Source organism: Mytilus edulis, chromosome 11 (assembly GCF_963676685.1).
Source record: "Mytilus edulis chromosome 11, xbMytEdul2.2, whole genome shotgun sequence".
Taxonomy (NCBI): Eukaryota; Metazoa; Mollusca; class Bivalvia; order Mytilida; family Mytilidae; genus Mytilus; species Mytilus edulis.
Window position 1 is genome coordinate 44,832,002 of NC_092354.1, and position 24,259 is coordinate 44,856,260.

The 24,259-nt window shown below is 32.1% G+C and overlaps 1 protein-coding gene and 1 long non-coding RNA gene across 2 annotated transcripts in view; both read right to left on the bottom strand.

The window, feature by feature from the left end:
- Positions 1 to 24,259, bottom strand: part of LOC139495668 (metalloproteinase inhibitor 1-like) — a 64,048-nt gene that overhangs the window by 24,699 nt on the left and 15,090 nt on the right. The window lies entirely within an intron of this gene.
- Positions 16,674 to 20,404, bottom strand: LOC139495657 (uncharacterized). Its single transcript, XR_011657428.1, has 3 exons — positions 19,995 to 20,404; positions 18,905 to 18,972; positions 16,674 to 18,451 (listed from the first exon to the last, which is right to left on the bottom strand). It is a non-coding gene; the product is annotated as an uncharacterized lncRNA (long non-coding RNA).

Below are 24,259 nucleotides of genomic sequence, written 5' to 3' on the forward strand. Positions count from 1 at the left end.
ATACATGTTGTGATTGTCATGCCTTGCATACAGCTCTTTATGTTTTAAATAGAATGTTTTAATTAAATTAACTTAAATATTACATTTTATTCCGAATCATTCCCTGAGAAATGGGTTCAATTCCCTTCCAAAATATGTTTAATCACTCGAGCCACTATTACCACTTTCTATCACATGTTAAAACTTATTAAAAAGTGGTACATAAAAAAACGAATTTCCACAACACCCCCAACAAATTCATCAGTTTAACATGACCTAACCATACGTGGTGTGACCGATGTCATTTGTTGGATTTACCTTCATCAAAAACACACGAACCCAAAATGTATAAAGCTAGGTTGTATAATGAACAGTAGTCGTAATTTGTCTAAATGTACCGTTGAAGAGATAACCCAAATTTATCAAAAGCCAAGTTTGACTAAGAGAGCTGTTAACTTCATTTGTTTGTAACTATTTCTGAATTTTTAAAAACACATTGAAGGATAACGTTTATAATTGACGGACATTGAAAGATAACGAGTTACATTGTGTTTTGTGTAATGTAGTTTGTCTATGTAATTTCCACTATCAAGATTGCATGTTCCTTTGGTATATTTCGTCTCTCTGTCTTTTATAAGATATATGTAAGAACCGGAGCACTCACTTCTAAGTACAAAATTGACTCGGTGACCAGCAGCGGTATCGACTTTTATAGAATTCAAAAAATGAATGCGTCAAATGCGCGTTTTCGTTAATCAGATTAACCGTAACAAGTTGGGGATATAAAAGTACGTAGAAAAAGTAATTTGTCCAAAAGGGAAATAAAAAGAATAGCAAAATTAATTTCTTATTTTTATATTTATAGCTTTCGTAATAATGCTATCGTAAGTTTTAATGTTGTTTGCTTTTCTGCAAAGCAACTGTCGGAAGTAGTGATATTGCGTGTTTTTTTTTTTTAATTCTTTTTTTTAAGTCTACATATTGATTGCTTTGCTGCGAGAAAATGTCGAAAGTTTTTTTATTCAGTGTTTTTTTTTTAAGAAACTTTGGAAATGTGTTTGCATATTTTGGCTTTAACATTGATTCACTGATAGGGTCTTTGCATCGGAACTAAACACATTTATTTCTTAAAAAAACAGTTGTTGGCATGACACGGGTTATGTTCTTCTCATATATTTTATGATAGTATGATACTAAACCCCTAACGGGAGGGATTGTACCTGATATTCATATGATGAAGACATAATCTTTCAATCAGTTTAATTGAGGTCTGGAGCTGGCATGTCAGTTAACTGCTAGTAGTCTGTTGTTATTTATGTATTATTGTCATTTTATTTATTTTCTTTTGTTACATCTTTTGACATCAGACTCGGACTTCTCTTTAACTGAATTTTAATGTGCGTATTGTTATTGTTTTACTTTTCTACATTGGCTAGAGGTATAGGGGGAGGGTTGAGATCTCATAAACATGTTTAACCCCGCCGCAATTTTGCGCCTGTCCCAAGTCAGGAGCCTCTGGCCTTTGTTAGTCTTGTATGATTTTAAATTTTAGTTTCTTGTGTATAATTCGGAGTTTAGTATGACGTCCATTATCACTGTACTATTATGCATATTTTAGGGGCCAGCTGAAGGACACCTACGGGTGCGGGAATTCTTGCTACATTGAAGACCCATTGGTTGCCTTCGGCTGTTGTTTGCTCTATGGTCGGGTGGTTGTCGCTTTGACATATTCACCATTTCCTTTCTCAATTTTATTATTGAGTATTTACTAAAAAAAACAGTCGGAATAAAGTTCGGGTTATTTAAAATTGCCACGTGTTTATTATGGGTAATTGGATTAGGACATACGTTGTGTCTTGCCAAAAAACAATATGGAACCCTCAAAATGTTGTTGCAAGGGTTCTTGGTGCCTAATTTAGGCAATATGAAAATAAGAAGTGGTATGATTGCCAATGAGACAACTCTCCACAAAAGACCAACTGACACAGATATTAACAACCATAGGTCACAATACGGCGTTTAGCAGTCAGGTAAAATAACCTCTAAAGTCAGAGATAAAAGGCATTGAATGCTATTTATTTTGGTGCCTTTCGGAAGATTAATTATGTTACGAGAAGAGAGATATATATTTTTCTTCTCGCAATTTTTATAAACAGTTTACTGAATGAACATATGGGTTAACAGGGTAATTTATAAATCGGATAATTCTCGTTTTGAGAAACAAAGCAAAACGAAAATATGAACAGTAAATCTGCAGTTATATGTTAAAGAACTGCTTTTGATCGTCTTTTTTGTAAAAAGATGAACCAAATTGGAAAGACCTTAAGCAACTGAACTCCCGGACAGCTCATAAATATGCAAAACAATATTTGATTTCTCTTCATTGATGTTCACTGCTCCATATGATAAAGGTGTTTCCACTGTCTTTATCATTCTGTTCAGCACTTGTGACTTTAAATACGTTCAACCAGGTAGGATAAGTTTGACCCGGGCATTGCACCGGCGTAATAATGAATGAACCAAATTTGATCAGTTTGATCCGAACTTAACAAACCATTATCCGCTTTGCTGGTGAAAAAGCAATAAGACAACAACAGATAGAAGTCATTAACTACCTTGACAGGCCATACAGCCATCGCACGGTCGGTCACTATGCAATAAGACTTTCATCTTGTAAAAGACACAAATATAATCCGATTAATCGAATATAAAATTTAATCAAATATTTATTTTGTAAAATATCAGTCGCACGACACAATACCAAGCATTTTTGAATTCGTTCAGTGCGCTCACCCGTTAAAATGGGTTCACTCGTTGTGACTTTACAATTTAAATATGTAGACCTAATAATCAAGCTGAAACAAATATATAAAAATATTATACTTCCATAGAAGCAAATACATTTTTGACTAATATTTCTCTTTTACAGTAAGTAAAATTCAAAACTCCAAACAGGTAATGGCTGCACGGAAGTGTAAGAAAACTCGGAAGAAAGTTTTATATCAATTGGTTGAAGGATGAAATTGAGCAGTTTCTAGACCTGTTATCGACGTTGGCGATGTTTGTAATCAAGATAAAAATAAACTTGTTGAATAATTATCAATTGACCGAATTTAACTAGCAATTTTATACTGACCGTTAAAGTCTTTTGACTATCAGGATACATTAATTAGTATTTACTGTCCGTATAAAAAAGTATTATTTTTGGATAAAAAATCAATTAATTCCTGTTATGGTTAGTTTATCAAAGCACTTTCGTAAATTCCCTTTAAAACATTAAATAATAGGTTGAGTGTTTGTTTTTTTCTCTTTCAAAAATGTATTTTATTTAAAAAAAAAATCTAATGAATAGCAAAAGAAAATAACATCATAAAAATTCATAGTGAGATTATCGCAAAGGACCTTTGACCAATGTTTAACTTGTTTTGCTATATTTGAAATACATGTAAAGATAATTCCACATATTGTAAAACTAGCATGACATATCTAACTTCAAAATGGAGATCAAATCTTTATCCCGTACAATACTTATTTGTCTGACTACATTGTACACGGCATTATTCATCATATTGTCTCTTTGGCAATATTATAAAACCTACACACTCAAACATGAATACCTGTACGAATCAGAAAGTTACGAGCCCTGGAAACACGGTGTGGTTCGGCGGATACAATGTCTGAGGTAAGATAAGGTCATCATGCATTTCGTACATGTACATGATACATTTATATAGATATCATTTTTTAAATTGCATGTTTGGAAACCATGGCCCACAAGATTTTGAAGTAAATCTTGACCAATAAATGCATATTCATATTCACACAATACACGATTTTTGAATTACGTCATCGTCCTTGGATACACAAACTATAGTTTATCATAGAGCGTTGCCATGAAAAGAGATAAAACTGAAAGTCACTATCGCCAAATACGAACCTTGCAGAAAGGAAGTATCGCCTTGAGTATGCAAATTGTGATAACGAGAAATAAAAATTATAACGTTTAAAGAAAATATTTTTTTTAACATGCACCACAGTACCAAACATCGAGCAAATGCCTGACATACTAAAAAGCCACAGTAACCATTTATGTATATATATATTGTGAATACTCCAGTCGATCTCTTTATCTTTATTTTGGGGTAGATTTAGAATATTCATAGAAAATTAATATTGTTTACATATTGGTTCCCAGTTATGCTCTCTGTGTTCCATCTCATAGAGACATAACTTGGGAATATTACCAGTAAATATACATGTGCATATTGTTTACAATGAAATATGTGGTAACCCTTCATTCGAGGTAGGGGTAATTTAGAAAATTAGTGTTAGTTTAAACTCTGAAAAGTTCAGGGCATATCAACGTTGAAAATATGCCGCACAGCCCTATATTTTGACCTTTGAAAAGAATTGTAGTGCATATGAACTTTCGATTCTAGGATAAGATTTTTTTCAAAACTTTATAGTAAATGTGGTACAGTTTTAGCCGTAAATGGAGTTCCTATTTGAAATTGCATTGTCAATATTTACAGAAATGCAACCTTTAGCAATCGATACAATCCTTTCAACCTAGAATAAGTTGTAATTTAACACTCATGTTCAAAGTCAGGAATTTGACAATTGTTTTATACTTTTTCCGTTGGCTTATAACGTTTGTTTTGTTAATTTGTTATGGACTTCCCATATTTACCTTGTTACGGCCAGAAATCGCCTTTAAATTGTAGCCAACAAAAGACACAAATCAATACTAAAATTTAACAATATTTATTATACAAAAGTTTACAAGAAGTATTTTACAAATATTACTGATAACTTAACTGTCAAAATATGAGTCCACTCTTTTATCTTTATCTGTATCCAGAAATCTTTTGGAATCCAATCTGAATATTATGTTCACTACTAAGGTCACAATCCAGTATGATGTTGTTTGTAGAATAAAAGTGTCAATCCAAATGCCGTGAATACTAATGTCTATCAATGTCTAAGTCCAAGTTTAATTATGAGAGTTTAACTTTAGTGTCTGTATATATAGTGTTGTCATGGAAAATTCTAGAACACTCTATAATGGAACATTGTGGAAAATCCTGGAAAGTTACAACGGAAGTTTCTGGAATAACGTAGAAGTTTAAATTACGCATCTTTTATAAGGATCATTCTAGAAAGTTCCAATCATTCCTAAACTGCACAGTTATAAGATTATTTGGTAAACAACTATCAGGCCATACAACACAAATTAGGCCAACATAAATAAACATAATAATTACAATATCATAACACCTCCCCCCTTAAAAGAAGTTTTAGTGTAACAAAAACTTATCATGAATAATATGAACAAAAATACATAATATATACAAAGTGATTTAATAAGCTCTAGATAAAGCATCAGCTATTACATTATCTTTACCCTTAATATGTTTTACAATTACATCATATTCCTGTAACAATAAACTCCACCTAGTCAACCTCTGATTCTTGTTTCTCATTTTATGCATGAAGGTGAGAGGATTATGATCAGTATAAACAAGAATAGGATATACAGTGGGATTCAAATATACATCAAAATGTTGAAGTGCTGACAACATTGCAAAACACTCTTTTTCAATAGTTGAATAATTTTTCTGATGTTTATCTAATTTCTTAGAAAAATATGATATAGGTTTTTCAACATTATCATCTGTCTCTTGATATAAAACAGCTCCTATTCCTACATCGCTTGCATCAACGGCAAGTTTAAATTGTTTTTCAAAGTCTGAAGTAATCAGAACTGGACTATTAATTAAAAGTGATTTGCTATTTTCAAAAGCTTTTTGACAATTTTCACTCCAGATAAATTTAGAATCTTTTCGTAAAAGATGAGTCAATGGTTGAACAACAGTAGCAAAATTTGAACAGAATTTCCTGTAAAATCCTATCATGCCTAAATATCTCATAAGTTGTTTTCTATTTGTAGGAGGAGGAAATTTGGAAATGGCTTCTACTTTAGCCATAATAGGTTTTACTTGACCATGGCCAACTGTATGCCCTAAATAATCAACAGTGGCCTGACAAAATTCACTTTTACCAAGATTAACAGTCAAATTTGAATGTGACAATCTATCAAAAGTATCATACAAATGTGTTAAATGCTGTTTCCAGCTATCACTACATACAATAAGATCATCAATATAAGCATAACAACAGTCTAAATCTTTTATAACATTATTGATCATTCTTTGAAATGTAGCTGGTGCACTTTTCATGCCAAATGGCATTACAGTATATTGAAATAAGCCATCTGGTGTAACAAAAGCTGATATTTCACGAGCTCTCTGTGTCAATGGAACTTGCCAATAACCTTTCAACAAATGAAATTTGCTCACAAATTTTGCTTGACCAATGCTGTCAATACAATCGTCTATCCTTGGAATCGGATAGGAATCAGATTTTGAGACTGAATTTACTTTTCTGAAATCAGTCACGAAACGAAAGGTTTTATCTGGTTTTGGCACAAGGAGACAAGGAGAGCTCCATTCACTGTTACTCGGCTCAATAATATCAGTGTCAAGCATATATTCAATTTCTTTTCTCATAACTTCAAGTTTGAGTGGATTGAGCCGGTAAGGATGTTGCTTAATGGGAGAAGCATCTCCTACATCAACATCATGACAAACGGCAGTGGTTTTGTTTGGCACATCTGGGAAAAGATTTTTGAAAGAAAATACCAAAGCTTTTATTTTTTCTCTACGATCAAAAGACAGATGTGCAAGTTTTGAGTCTAAATTTGACAAAATTTCTGAATTTTTCAATCTAACTGTCTCTTCCAAAGTTTTAGAACTAAAAGGTGGTTCAATTACATCTGGTTTGTCATGATTGTTCTCAAATTTAACCATGCCTAAAGTGGCAACTGGTTTACTATCACATAGAACATTAGTACGCTCAAAATATGGTTTTAACATATTAATATGACACACTCTATTTTGTTTGCGCCGACCTGGAGTTTTTACAATATAATTCAAATCATTAATTTTACTCTCTATTGTATAAGGACCACAATATTTAGCCTGTAAAGGATGTCCAGGGACTGGCAAAAATACAAGTACCTTATCACCAGGCTCAAAAACTCTATCCCTGGCATCTTTATCATACCAAATTTTCATCTTGTTCTGTACATTTTTTAAGTTTTTCTGAGCAATTTGACAAGCAGTATACAATTTTTCTTTAAATCTATATACATAGTCTAAAAGATTCAAGTCAGTATGTTCAGTAAGCCACTTTTCCTTAATCAATTTTAACGGTCCCCTTACAGTATGACCAAATACCAACTCAAAGGGACTAAATCCAAGGGATTCTTGAACAGCCTCTCGAACCACAAAAAGTAGAAAGTGAACTCCATCATCCCAGTCTCTGTCAAATTGAAGACAAAAAGTTCTAATCATGTTCTTCAATGTTTGATGAAAACGTTCCAAGGCACCTTGAGATTCTGGATGATAAGCACTTGATCTGTACTGAGCAATCCCTAACTGGTATACGACTTGCTGAAATAAACCTGACATGAAATTTGATCCCTGGTCGGACTGTATAGACTTAGGAAGTCCTACTAATGTGAAAAATTTGATAAGTGCTTTGACTATAGTAGGTGTCTTGATATTTCTTAGTGGAATAGCCTCAGGAAAGCGAGTGGATGTACACATGATTGTCAATAAATATGCATTTCCAGTTTTGGTCTTTGGTAAAGGTCCAACGCAGTCAATTAAAACTCTGCTGAAAGGTTCGTCAAAGGCTGGAATAGGCAGAAGTGGTGCTGGTGGTATTTTCTGGTTAGGCTTACCAACAACCTGGCATATATGGCATGATTTGCAGTATTCTGCGACATCATTTCGAAGTCTGGGCCAGTAGAAATGCTGCAAGATCTTAAGGCAAGTCTTCCTTATACATAAGTGTCCAGCCAAGTGGGTGTCATGGGCAAGACCAATAATTTCTTGCCTATAAACTTTAGGCACCACCACTTGGTATACCACTCTCCATTCCTCCTCTGGGGTAGCATCAGGAGGCCTCCACTTCCTCATTAAAATGCCGTCCTGATGGTAATAGCATTCGGCCACTTTGTCTGCTTCCTCCTGTGGTTGAGCCCGCTGGTTGAGCTGAAGAACCTCAGGGTCTTTATGTTGTTCTTCGAATAAATTCTTTCGGTCTAATGAATGGCTGTTTACATCTGGCCATGGCATAATAACTTTTTTGTTAACACTAGGTGGTTTTATAATAGTCTTTTCTGAGTTACCAGGATCTTCAATATCAGCTATAAAAGTGTCAGAAAGGTCCATGTAATCAAACTGGTTTTCTTGCAAATCCTCCTCTTGTTGTTGTTTTCTAGCCATCGCCCTAGTGACAACACAAGCTGGATACAATTCAGCATCATCTTCAGGTAATTTAACACTCACCACTGGTTCACTGGTAACAATTGGTTCAGCAACCACTTTGTTCCTAGCTAGATCATTTCCTAGCAATAAGGTAACACCCTCAACAGGGAGATTAGGACGAACACCTACAACAACTGGTCCAGTTATCAAATCTGACTTCAGATAAATACGATGGAGAGGAACATCTATACAACCTAACTCTACACCTTGCAACAAAACGGAGGCACCAATAGAAGTCTTCTCGGACAAAGGCAACACACCTTCTAACAATAAAGACTGAGAAGCTCCAGTGTCTCGGAAAATCTTAATAGGCTGAAGAGTGGTATCATCAACAATAGAAATAAACCCATCAGACATAAAGGGTTTATATTCCTCCATATAATCACAAAAACTGGACTTAAAAGCCTGACTCGCAGGACATTCCAACGTACTGGTAATATAAGGTGTCGTACAAGCACTGGACTTCGGCTTATTATCTCGTTCATTCTTCTTCTGGAGTCTAAAACAATCAGCCATCAGGTGACCAATCTTCTTACAATAAGCACAAGTCAGTGACTTCTTCTCAAAAGTATCAAATTTTGGACTAGACATATTATAACTGGACTGACTCTTATTCTGTGGAACAGGCTTACTATCAGTATGCTCAGTGCTTTGATTTTTGTAATTTCCACTGGAAGTATTAACATTTTGACCCTTGAAACTTCTTTTATGTGAAAGGGTATAATTATCTGAAATTACAGCTGCATCATGTATTGTCCCAACAGTTTTGTCGTCTAAATGTGTTTTTAAGTCTAAATGAACACATTGTTTGAACTCTTCTAATAACATCAATTGTCTTAGGTTATCAAAATTGTTATCTGTTTTCTTTGAAGTAAGCCATTTATCAAATAGATCTTCTTTTTCTCGAGCAAATTCCACATAGGTTTGTGAATCAAACTTTTTATAAGATCTAAATTTCTGTCTATATGCTTCTGGTACTAGCTCATAAGCTTTCAAAACTTCCTGTTTCACCGTGTCATAATCGGAACTTTTTTCTGATGAAAGTGCGGAGTATATTTCAGCGGCTTTACCCTCAAAAACACTTTGTAGCATTGTAGTCCAATATGGCTTTGGCCAATTCAAATTATGAGCAATTTTCTCAAACTGTGGAAAATATTTATCGACTGTTTTTTCACAAAATCTGGGAACCAAACGTATATTTTTTGCTGCATCAAAATATTCCGATTTCGACTGGACTTTAGTGTTGCTTTCTTCTTTGACCATTTCAATTTTCAGTTTTTCCATCTCTAGCCTTTCTCTCATTTCAAGTTCTTTTAATTTAAATTCATCTTCTTTTTCTTTTTTCTCTATTTCCAACCTTTCCTTCATTTCCAGTTCTGCTTGTTTTAATTTAAATTCATGTTCTTTTAATTTGAGTTCATGTTCTAATTCAAGCTGTTTTAATTTAAAAGCGTCAATATTTTCGACCTTAAGTTCAAGAGCCTCTTCACCTAAAATTTCTGCGTCAACTAATTTGTCTATAACCAAATTTTTTATAATTTGTTTTCTCATAGATACTTTAAAAACTAATTTCAGTTGTTTAGCAAGCAACACTAATTCCTCTTTCTTTAAATTATCAAAACTCTCCAGGTCTGGCGTTTTCAAAAATTTACCAGCATCAAATGCCATTTTGTAGAATTTTGTTGGCTAGTTATAATAAAAATACTAAACAAATTTTGAATATAATATTTTTAAGATCCCGGACGAGCCCCCAATTTCTGTTACGGCCAGAAATCGCCTTTAAATTGTAGCCAACAAAAGACACAAATCAATACTAAAATTTAACAATATTTATTATACAAAAGTTTACAAGAAGTATTTTACAAATATTACTGATAACTTAACTGTCAAAATATGAGTCCACTCTTTTATCTTTATCTGTATCCAGAAATCTTTTGGAATCCAATCTGAATATTATGTTCACTACTAAGGTCACAATCCAGTATGATGTTGTTTGTAGAATAAAAGTGTCAATCCAAATGCCGTGAATACTAATGTCTATCAATGTCTAAGTCCAAGTTTAATTATGAGAGTTTAACTTTAGTGTCTGTATATATAGTGTTGTCATGGAAAATTCTAGAACACTCTATAATGGAACATTGTGGAAAATCCTGGAAAGTTACAACGGAAGTTTCTGGAATAACGTAGAAGTTTAAATTACGCATCTTTTATAAGGATCATTCTAGAAAGTTCCAATCATTCCTAAACTGCACAGTTATAAGATTATTTGGTAAACAACTATCAGGCCATACAACACAAATTAGGCCAACATAAATAAACATAATAATTACAATATCATAACAACCTGCGTCGATGAAGGCGGACGCAGGTCTAGGAACCCATTGACTCCGTCCGTTCATCTAGTCGTTGGCTAACCAGAAGCAAATAACTCCAGTTTCAATTAGTATGACGTTATCTATCTTTTAAAGCGCTACATAACAATTATTTTAATGCCTGTATATTGCTTAGCTCTAACACAATATACATGGACTGCTTGCTCTTTTCAAATTTTACAAGAAGTATTTTCCCCAACTTCCAAAAATTTACCTAAATTATAACAAGAGTTTTAACTACCAACTCTGAGCATAATATTCATACACCTTATAAAATAAAAGATAGTTTTCTTCAGCTAATGATGTTCGAACCTTACAAAAATGTAATGATTTACTCTTAATGTGAATATTTGGTAGGGTAAAACTTGTCTCAATATCGTAAAAGGTGCTGCATCATTTTCTCAACGAACATATACTATGATATATGCAACATTCATGCCAAGTCGGAGCTCCATACTATAAGTTAAAAGCACAAACGACGTCTAATAAATGTGTAACATGTATTATACAAAATCCTGGTTCAACCCTTAACGGGATAATGTATACGATTATCAGAATGAAAACCTGACCAGTCAGTCAGTTATTGTGAGAATTTTTTTACGAACTATAAAGTAACTTAAAAACATTCAAAACGAGAAGCCCTTTTACCAAATGGCAAAATGTAATGCTGAAACACATCACAGCTGATTGTGTTGAATTAACCAAGCTTTCTTTAACTTAAACTTCTTGCGTAATTTTGAGGTGATTTTTACAGGTATTACGCAATACAACTATGATTTTGAAGCAGGAGAAATATGTCTTTGGAAACAAGTTCCCAGTGACAATTTTGATTGGTTATCTCATAGGGCAGAAACAGCGTCAACAGCCACTGGTCCAAGTCATGATCATACTACAGGTAACAAATCGAAGTTATGATACAGTTATCATATCTTGTTTTCAGGCTGAAACTGTAATTGTTATCTGAACAACTCATTTAGGTTGTACATAACACTACAGGGAGATAACTCTGTAAAAATCAGCAGTAACGTTGCAATCACGTTATATTGTTAAGGAAATCTCAATGATCAAATGATTAAAATTTAAAATTTATTTCATAGGGTCCATGTCAATATTTTGTAAAAATTTTACCAAAATAAAACGAGCCAAATTAATGTTAGTCAAGGGCTTTTGTACCTTCTCAATGTCAAATCTGATCTTTAGGAATATATGATAAAAAAAAACATCAAACACTTTGTGACGAATTGTTGAAATTTGATGCTTCAGTAATATGTAAATAAACAGTTACTGTTTTACAAGTGTCATCTATGATGTTGCTGCAACCAGAAAGAATAAATCGGAAATAAGTTATATTTGAAGACGCTGTGATAAAAATAGAAGATAAATTGATTTATTTCATTAATTTTACTAACAATAATTCTTATATCATTAATACATGTAATATGCATGCGCAATTACAGATAGATTGAATTAACAGGTATTAGTTATACCCAATTTAAAATATAATTGTAGGTAATTTACGAGGCACATATTTGTATATTGAAACATCAATTCATACTCGTAACGAATATGCTGATCTGGTATCCCCACTAATGACTGGAAACCAGGACAGATGTTTAAGTCTCTGGTATCACATGTTCGGATCAGATATTGACCCGCTCGAGATTGGAAAAATGAAAAAATGACCTTCCGAAACACCTAATATCATCCATGTTTGGATCAGATATTGACAAGCATCAGATTGGAATAATCCAGGTAAATATTATCAATGAATAACTGAACTTCCGGTTTGGATCAGATATTGACAAGCATCATTATTGGAATCATCTAGGTAAATATTATCAATGAATAACTAATCTTCCGGTTTAGATCAGATATTGACAAGCTTCAGATTGGAATAATCCAGGTAAATATTATCAATGAATAACTGAACTTCCGGTTTGGATCAGATATTGACAAGCATCATTATTGAATCATCTAGGTAAATATCATCAATGAATACCTTGCCTTCCGATTTTGATCAGATATTGACAAGCTTAAGATTGGCATAATCCAGGTAAATATTATCCATGAATAACTGACCTTCCGGAACACTTATATCATCCATGTTTAGATCAGATATTGACGAGCATTAGATTGGAATCATCTAGGTAAATATTATCAATGAATAACTGACCTTCCGGTTTGGATCAGATATTGACAAGCTTGAGATTGGAATGATTAAGGTAATTATTATCAATGAATAACTGACTTTCCGAAACACCTGATATCATACCTGATTTTTTTTGTGGGGTTCATGTTGATGAGTGTTTAGTATGCTGTATTTTCGAGACTTTTTTCTGTGTTCTGATTATTGTTTCTTTCTTCCCTCAGCATTATCGATTGCTTTCTCCTACTGGGTTTGACTATTCTTTTAAGCATCTTCTGCCTCTTGTTTCGTCTTCAAAAGTAAAATTACCATGATTTCTGTTTAATTATTGCAGCATTGCCAGAATACAAAATTTCAAGAGCCGTCAAAATACTACTTTTGGAAATCTAAAAAATATTTTAACACAAACCAGTTACTTTTACATTTTTCAGTTTTAAAACAAAAAAAAGTTTCATGTTGTTTATTTTTTTAACGAGGTATTTGAATTTGATTTTTTCACGCATTTAAAAAGACAACATCACGTCACATCAGCACAAAACAGCTGAAAACCACCAAAGGGTTTTCTCACAGCAAGAGCTAGCCCCTAAACACAAATTTATATTTATATGTGTATTAGGTTCTCTACTCATTTTGAACAATTCCATGTCATTAATCTAAACCAACGAAAATTTTTATTTGCTGTATTATAGATAAAAAATAAAGTGTAAAATATCCTTTTTTTGCAGAAAACACCGGCAAATTACCTTGTTTTGCAAGTATTATCCGGTGATCAGGCATTTCAATGGAATAGAATGAATGTTACACTATCTTCTTCCTTTGATTATGAAGTCACAATAAGAGGTTACAAAGGAAAAGGTTTCCATGGAGATATAGCGATTGATGACATCATTGTCTGCAATGGAAAATGTCAAAACTTAGAGGAAATTATGATAAAGAGTGTAATTTCCAAATTCTTATGGTAAATTTCTTTAAAGCTAATAAATTATATGAATGGTTAAATGAATATTTCTTATACATGTTAATTCATAATAATGAATTTTAATGATGTGCAATAATACAAAGGCAGTTCCTTCAAATACAATTGTCCAAGATGCATGAATAAAAATTCAAACAAATTCCTTCTTTTCCATGAGGTAAATACTAACGCTACCGTCGTTGGTTTTCTTTTTTCCGTGTTATATATAATATATGAAAATGAGAAGATATGGTATGATTGCAAATGAATAGCAATCAGCAAAATGACGTAGTATCATCATTGAATTTTGTTGTCATTGAAACTAAAATAAGCGAGCATGATTTTAATTATCTTAATTACAATACAGTGGGTATCCCGATCCGAATGTCGACGTGCAATCACAAAAGCCCACTAACAGTGGAAAGGAAAATCTGAAAATGATTGGTTGAACCTTGTTTATGGCTCGCCAAACTTCTTGATCATATGGCAACGTTTAAAAAAAATCTCAATATGATTCGCACGGAGCATATCCTTCGTAGAAATCTGATCTTGATTCTACTTGCGATTTGTTAATTATCAATTATCCTTGTTTAGTTTAAACTATATTAACGTTTACCTCTGGCGTTTCTAGAGAGAAAAAATATGTTGCATACATGAATGGCTGCTTACAATTTATAAGCATATATGAACATATTTAATAATTTATGTACAATGATATATTTGTTTGCACTGCTACATTTAGAAATCAATGTTCATATCTGTAGCATCTGTAGTAGCTTCGAGTTTATGAAATTCAACAATCAATCATAAAAAAATGTCAAACAGATAACCTTCCTGATAACAATGTTAAAATATATAACCTGATGATAAATGTCTACAAATTATTTATAGACTTTAACTTTAAACAAACATTGTTACAGAGATTCAGAATATTTGAGATAGTCTTAATTTTTTCTCACAAAACGAACTAACAAAGTGTTTTGTTATTTTATGATACATCATACTATCTAAAACGAAATAAGCATGTATACTTGAATACCTGATTCGGTTCATCTCCGTAACTAGCTGGTAAATACAAATCAAACTCGGACATTTTGTACGGTCAAGTTGTTCAATCCAATATTTTATGGTTGTATTCTGTACAAAGCACGCAAATATCGTAACTCACCTTATAAACTGACAACATCTTTCAACAGACTTATGCAGATTGGATATAGATACGATACTCGTATGGCATTTAGGAGTAAACATTGATTCATTCGGTTTACAACAGACATGTTTATTCTTAAACCAGTTTTTGGTATGATACGGGTTAGATTTTTCTCTTATTATCTACGATGGCATGACACAGCATATGATGAAGACGTAATCGTTCGATCAGTTTAGTTGGAAAGCGCGGGTATGTTAATGCTGTATTTTCGAAAAAATGAAAAATGATACTTAAATTTCGACTTTTAATAAAAAGACTTTTTGACTCATTTATAGTGTAATTTGTTATATTTTTTAGATTTGCTAGTAAGTTGACAATATAAATTTTCGTTTTCAAAAATAACATTCTCAAATTATCACGTGGTTATCACGTGACACTCAAAATCTATTAATAAACGTGAAAACAGTAAACTCAAAAGTGCTAGCGTGTAGACAGTCTTGTTTTTCTAAATATTGTTATCTGTGGATAGCTTATATACCAAAGTATTAGAAAAGTGCTACTCGCCTCCTTTGAATAAAAAGATTAAATACATAAACGGAGATTTTCGACTGAATTGTGCCAAAAATACTTTGACCTTCAGATATTACAACGTCTAACACTTAAACGGTATTAACAACATGAACCGAGTAGCAGTTTTCGAAAAATATTAATATTCAGCTATCTGTACGTTAACTTGACTCAAAAATTCATCATTTCTACACGCTAGTACTTTTGAGTCAAAGTTAACGTGTTTCACAACTTTTTGTGTCCGACATTGTTTACAAACGCACAAGTGACTTTCAAAGGTCTTCAAAGGGAAGTAATTCTGTAAACAGAAATAAAAATTTCAGTCATCGGGAAATTATTGCTGATCTTTATTTAAATGTACTTTTTGTTGCATCTTCTCCATAACCAAATATTTAATAAAAGAAACAAACTATTTAAATATACATATTTTACTCGGAGAATAGCATGAATAGATCAGAATGATTATAATTACACATCGGCATGGGGTATGAAGCCCCTTTTCTTTCTGTTTGGTATTTTTTGGCAAAAAATTATGTATTGAATTTTTCTACGGACTCTGTAGCTTTATCTACCAATAAAACATGACCTCCGTGTATTGGTGAGGTGCCTCTCATGTTTGGGTGTTGCCACTTGTAACAGTGTAAACCTTTAGAGTGTACAAAAAAATCATGAATCTTGCTCATTCTTCATAAATCATACAGACCCATACACTGTTCATCATTCAGTCGTTGGTCACAGTGGTAATCACACCATATATAATGACAGCTTGAAATATATAGTCAATGTCCTGCTTTTTCTCTCTCTCAATAAATTTAATTACCACATGCTGATAGAAAACATACTTTAAGAAAAACAGATGATGATTTCATAACAAAAAAAACTTATGGTGCCATGGTCAGTAAGTATGGGACTATTAAATCAATTTAAACCAAATATATGATAGTGCAAGAGCTAATGGAAATTTAATTATATTTCAAATCCTGCAACATTTTTTTCACACATACCCTTTATACACCATGTACACATTCAATGAATATTCTGTGTCTCATTCAAGCATACTTAAAACTCCAAAATATGTATTTATTCTATGTATGTATATATATATATATATATATGTACCATTATCTCTGTAACTTATAAATTTGCAGAATATTTTCTTTAACAGCTAATTTCCTAAAGCTTGTAGAGTAAAACTTTGGTTGACTTGCTTGTCTTGTTTGTATAAATGTTTACCCAAGCTTAAAGCTTAAAGCACTTAAGATTGTCATCTTCAAACAATAAATATAGGCAAACTTAAACCTGTAAATATTATAGTGAAATTCAATTGGATGTTATCTAAATTATTATTGTACAATATACAAACAAAGCAAGCAAGGTAACCTAAGTCTTGCTCTACATGCTTTAGGAAATTAGCTGTAATCTCTTTTTAAGGTACAGGAAACAGAAATATAGGTATATAAAGGGTGTAAAGTTTATTTAAAGAATATATAATAATAATTTTGCAGGGTAAAGAAAAGATGCTATTTGAATAAAAATAATAGAGAAAAATTATCATAGCAACTAATTGACAACCCCCCTCACCCCCCAGTTCAGACCCCAATTAATAAATCTGTGGCCTTAATCTGTATAAATTAAAAAAATCATGAACTTGGACAACTGTTTTGATTATCTATATTTTATTAAAATCAATTTAATATATTATCTTTTATAATTGCAATGCTAACCATCAATGAGGTGTTTATTTTTAAGGATAAAGCAACATAAAACTAGCAGACATCAGTTTAAATCATGTTGAACTGAATAAGAAAAGTTATTATAATATTTATCATCTTTTAAAGCTTCATGTAATTAGATAATTGAATTAATATTTATAATTGCTCCTCAATAAGCATTATTTGGTACTTTCTGAAAAGGGGGTGTGAATGTTTTTGTAAGGGAATATATGATCAGTGTCTGACAGAAAACCTCAAAGTTTTTCATTTAACCCAAGTAATTTAAAATATACATTCACTGATTGATTGACTTGAAATTGTGTATTAAATGCAGCTAACATGACTTATTTTACTTCATGTGGTATGTTTTTCAATGTGTCACAACTTACCATCATAACCAAATAACATAGATTTTATTTTTTTTGTTATAAAACATGTTTCACAATCATTGAAATTAGGGAATGAGTGTTCCTATTGATGAATCTATATGCTAATTTGTATGTGAAAACATTTCATCATTCCTAACACTTTTGCTTTTGTTTCACATTATTATTAATAAACACCATATAATTAATGATTTTGATTTTAATATTCCATGGAGCACAGCTAAATATAATTTATCCACTGAATGAAATCACAATTTGTACACAGTGACACATTTATGAAGTAAAAGTTCTGTGAAACATCCTCTCCTCAGTGATCATAATTAGGACACTATATCACATATATATGTATTCCACTTTCTTATAAATTTTTCCTTTGTTTGATCATGAACTAACACATGTTCCAGAATCATTGCAGTTAGTTATTCATTCATTCATTTCAACATATTTCCTTTTGCTGAACCTGCTTTTTCATACAGTAAATTTTTTTCTCACTTTTTTTTAATACAGTCAATTAACTTCTAATTTGTATTCCTTTAAGCACAGTTAAAACAGTCTTGATTCCATTAATTTTGTCACACATATGTATAAGTAAAGAGTTGTCTTTTCAGGAAAATGAATTTTCTCTTTATATCTCATGTACAGGAATCTGATATGAAAATGATATCCTTGTTTGGGTATCATTTGTTGATCTTCATTAGAATGAAAAGTGCAGTCCTTGTGTCTTATTCATTTTATCAATTGTGCTATTGTATTGGAAGTAGCCATTGTTTCTCATTCATCTTAAAATCCTGCAAAAAAAAATGATATTATTATACACAATATAATTAATTTATAAGCCCCATTGCTATATATATATGCATACTATCTATTACTTCAATCATTGTACTTGATTTATATAATAATATGCTCTTAATGTGCCCTGTTATTAATATTTTGAACATAACAATTATCTTATTTATATTCTTATTCTGATACAAAAAGAGAACTTCTATATAATCAAATTTTAGTAAGCTTAATAGCTATAGCCCTTAGTATCAGCAGTGGTTGGTAAAACTAATAGTAAACTTACATGTTTGTAATAAAATAATTGCCATGCTTGTTTACTTTCTTAACACATAAATATAATAGACAGAGTAATCTAAACGCATAAGCAATTAATCTTTAAATAGCTTTCATATCACTTGATGTGACTATAAAATATTAAAGTGTCAGTAACAATAATATAATATTTGAATGCTTACATCATAATGCAGACTTCCTACATGTCAACTCACTTGGAAGCAGTAAAAAAAACCAGTGAATACAAATTCTGCAAAAGACAAATATAAAATTGCATTTATATAATCAAAACTTTAAAAGCAATAAACACACCAAAAGTTTTTTGTTAAACATGTAGGAAATAGGCAATAAAGGAGATACTTAAAAAAAAACTGTTAGGTATTTAATCTGTATGATATTGAAATATTTACATCAATGTAGATTGACACCTTTTAAAGTCACTTATTTGGATTAGCAAATCCTACAAGTAATCAATAGTCTTTATGTCAATTGAATGAAAGTGGTGATCAATTTAAAATTTTCATGTCTATTACTAAAAATTAAATTGGATAATATATTAACTGAGATGAGTAAATTCTCTCATTTTGTAAAATCTCAGTAGCCTGATAACTGAAATATAACTTTAATTATAATACATTTTATTTGTTTGAACATGCATTTATAAATTCTGGTATTTTTTTATAAACTTAGAAATGACAATGGATATATAAATACTATTTGTGAAATAAATCCATGTTTTATTTTAATAAAATTTATGCTTAAATCACAATGAAAAAAATAATTCTGAATTGAAACAATGTCATTCTCTGTTTAAAATGTAAAAACACCAACACTGTTCATTTGCGTGGGTGGTGTATAAAAGTATAAACAAAAAATGACTAAGCTTAATGATAGTTAGACTGGGTATGATAATATAGGGGGTGCACCCCTTACTACCAAAGTAGAAATGAATAGTTTTAATTTATTGCATACACTAAACCAAGGGGGAATTAAGGGGGGGGGGGGGGGGGGGGGGGGTTGTGGGTTGTAATTATTATGTAACAGTTAGCTTGGGAAAAATCAAGTCTAATATAACTAATATTAAAACAATCTTTCTCCGAGCATTGTTTCCATTTAGCTAACTTCATTGATTCGTTGATTGATTCATAGGTCAACGGTTTTCGTCGTCGGTTATCAAAATGACGAATTATAAATGTTTTGATTCACTTCAACAAATTCATTAAGAAGAAATGGGTACCGGTGATAAAGAGTAACAATTTACAACGTATTTACCTCAAAATGTATGCAAAATCCACCTTTCCATTGTAATTTCCATGTGCCGACTTCTGTGACAAGGTGCTCAACAGCTGATAATAATGACTGTGACGTGACAAGCTAAACATTGACGTTGATGAATCTTAGTTTTTGGCGATTTTCTTACTTAAAACTGTAAGTGTTCAAGGGAACAATGGTCATGTATGAAGATATTGTTAATGTCGCAATGCCGTTGTCGAAAAACAACAAGTTGATAAATCTTTGACCTCGGTGAAGCCAAAAAATCACCACTCTATAGCAAATTCTCCCAACGTCCCATTTAGCCAATCAAAATTCGTATAGTTTCGAAAATGACGTAATATATGAGATTTCGATGCAATCACCAAAAATTGTAAAAAATTATTTGAAACCGCATTAACCTACCCGCGAGATTGGAGATTGCATGTCAATTAAGGTAACACGATACCGAATGGCATATCTCCCGATTTCCAAACGTTTTGGACCACGTGTTCTTTGAATCGAGTTACATCGGAATATGTAATGAAAAATGGGGGTCACGATTTTTTGTTTTCTTTGTATTTTCATAGGAAAATGTCAGTTTTGGCGACACATTTACAAAGGTATATATGCCTTTTTCGACTTACTTTTTTCGATTTTCCGATGGATGGCTTTGTTCTTAAATATGGAGAAAAACTTTTATAAAACCAACATAATAACCAGGATTGCTGCTAAATCCATACACGTATAAAAACTCATATGTCACCATCCTTTTTTTTTTTAGATAAATGGCTTCAAAATTGATCAATACGCCTAGAATTTGACCGAAAACGTCCGACGTTATAGTATACGAGAATATAACGTTGTTCCTACTCGAAATATAGAAAACAAAATATGTGTCGGGATATGAATTGTGCTTATTTTATTTTCGTTTCCCCTGTCGGGTTTCGTAAATTTCCTAGTAATGCAATATAAAATTCTACTGATATAATTTTATTTCGTCTTGCACATGGAAATAAAATTATTTCACTCACATGAATTAACATCAACTGGTTGGTTACACGTGGATCTTATGATAATAGTTTATGCAAAAATCACCGGAATTTTATACACGTAATATTCACGCAAATTTCAAAATATAATTAAAATGATGAAAAATACCTCCATACATCAAAATAACATGAAAAATACCTCCATACATCAAAATAACATGAAAAATTTCAAGTGACATTCATACGAATTTCTGATTACATAACACCATCATAAGACAATGGTGGTGTCATCGCTGCCTCCATGCAGAAATAGAGTATTTAAAAAATTTGATTCAGTTAACCGTTTTTTAATTGCTCGGTTTGATGGTTGTTTAACGTTCACTGGCAAATAGTTCATGCATGTTCGGGACGATACAATACAATTTTGAAAACAGTTATTTATAAAAGACACATTGGATACACCAGTCAAAAAAGGTTAACATTCTGTTAGTTGTGAAAATCATGAGGGAATGTAATGATCCTGATAAAATTCACATTCTACAGAATAAAATAACAAAACTTCAGGAAAAATTTAAAACAAAAAAAGTCCCTTATCAAATGACGAAACCTTAAGCTCAGAAACATCAAAAGAATTATAAACGACTGTCATATTATTGACTTGGTACATACATTAGTACAGTGTCACGACTCTGCGAGTTGTAAATGTGTGAGTTGTTTGCTAAGCAAGTCGGACAAACCTTGCAAACTGTATGCAAAATTTCACAAAGTTCAACATTCTGTCATTGGTGAAAAAATATTTACAAAACAAATCTTGAGATCATATGCATTCTTTATATAAGTAAAACAAAATGCTAAATATAAAAGTTTCAGCTTGAAACTCCACATGTAGGAGGTTTAAGCCACAGTCTGTTTTCTGCGTGCTTTTACATTTTATCAGAATACCTAATCCAGCAAACTGTCATGAAAAATCATTTTCTCCAGAAGAACAAAAATTTTATGTCTTAAACAAATATGTACTAAGAGACTGAAATGTAACTGTGATAATTATACTACACATACTTTCAAAACTTTCCTATTTAGCGGTGAATATTTACTAAAACTACAAATAAAAAGTAGAAGATACTCGTCCAATTACATGTAACATAGTCACAATTTCTTGATGTCTTTGGTTTTGATGCCATTTAATACCCAGAATTTGCTATCTTATAAATTGTGTATTCCATATCGCCATTTACCATTCTAACAGCCAACTTTTGAACAAATAACATTTACACACTTTTTGTTTTTGTTTTATTTGTACTTGTACTTATACAAATAAAGTCTCATGGTATCCCGCTTCCACAATGAGCAAGCGGTAACGTAGATATTTCGTTTTGCTTAACTGTTAAATGTTGGTTCTCTTCGTCGTCTGCATTTAAACTGTGTCGATTTCTTTGATAAAAAAAAAGAGACAATGATTTTAAATTTAACTACTAAAATTACAAGTGACGGGTGTAAATTGTAGGATTGATTGATTGATTGTTGGTTGCTTAACGTCTAGTGGCAAATAATTCATGCATGTTCAGAACGAGAACAAGTTACAAAAAAATGTAACAATAAAAACAATAGATAGGTTTTGTAATAGAGGCCATCCGGGATGATGGTCAGGGAAAACGAGGGTATATTGGACAGGGACAGAAATGTTGCCTTGAATAAGGCCACATACGGACCCTCAAAGAGCTGTTGCAAGGGTACTTAATGTTCAAAGAGCGTGGTAGCACTCTCTTCACACGAGGCATCGTATTTAACGTCCAGATTCTGACCGGACGTGGCTGCAAACTTGATACTTCCCGCACAGCCAAAAGGAAGCCCCACTTTGCAAGCGTTTTGCTGCCGGTCGGAAGATGACCAATTGACCATTTTCTATTCCCAAGTCACCCTTGGGGGTTAAATTGTAGGATAAAAACAATATGAAAATTATGTACGTTGTCAGAAATATAAAATGTATTTGTCTCACTTTTCGTTGTGTTTTTAAAGCTCGTAAAAATATATTTTATATTTTCCGACAATGTACATATATATATAGTATATGCATCCACATAAAGAAATACTAACACTTCTTTTTTACATGTATATACTTGTATACTTGTTCTAAAAACTCCTTTTATAAGACTGTGAAACTCTTCGGGCTTTTCCCGACGCCTTATATATGAGCACTATGCCACTCAGTGCCCCCAAAGGCAACTTTGTTAATTCTCTTTCAGTAGTTTTGGCTCACAACTTGTACATGTACATTATTTCCAACTCAAAACAACAACAAAATACCACACTACCAACGAATACCCATGCAAGCGTAAATTAACACGAATAGAAAATCTAAAAGATTTCAAAATTCTAGGTTTTTTCAGTCTCTTTCTGTCGTTTGAATGATAATTAGTCAGTCGTGTGCTTGTCAATTTCGAGAAAACTATTAAATTTGTAACGGAACCAGTCTGACTAGATCAAGTCCCAATTATCAACTTGCGTTTATAGAAGCAAGTGGATACTGGGGGCTGGCTTTAATTAGACTGTAATGGGACCAGAGTGTTTTTAATTTTACTTCTTCAAATCAAATGGCCCTGTATATATTAGCGATTGCTAAGTTTATCAGGCTTCATTCCGATGTTGGTGTATGTCATGTGTAGACCTGGTTTATACAATTACATAGCTAGCACTTTATTTTTAAAATATTTATCGGATTTACTCTGTACAGACCAACGAATTTCAGACACTGTTTACATACTAATAAACTTTTTTTGGATGAGTTTCAACTTGAAACTTGAAACTTGAAACTTTTTATTTCACTAAAGGCTTCACATGAGGCATAATAGTACAATAAATTTAACAAACAATAGTAATGCATGAACTAACATATGTACATATGAGGTAGGTGTATGCAGATGAAAGAGTAATATCCATATATTATCATTTAAATACAGACATAACGTCTGCTTGGTCCGAGTACACAGTTATTGTCCTTTGACAAATATAGTCCTTAGTGTGGACAGTGTGTTACTTGCCAATTTTTGTTATACCCCTTCCAAATTTATTTCTCCATTTTGTATTCCTCATATAGCAAGTAGGGGGTAAAATGACACTGTAAACAAATTTTGGTCATAAATATTAATGTAAAGTAGTGATTAGGTCCAGCTGAAAAAGGTAAAAAATTAGCACTTTGGAAGCTGTCAAAAGATTTCAAGACCCCCTTAACATTAAATTGTCCATATTTTGAGTTAGAGCTAATGAAGTTTTCTACAATTTTGATCTAAGTTGTCC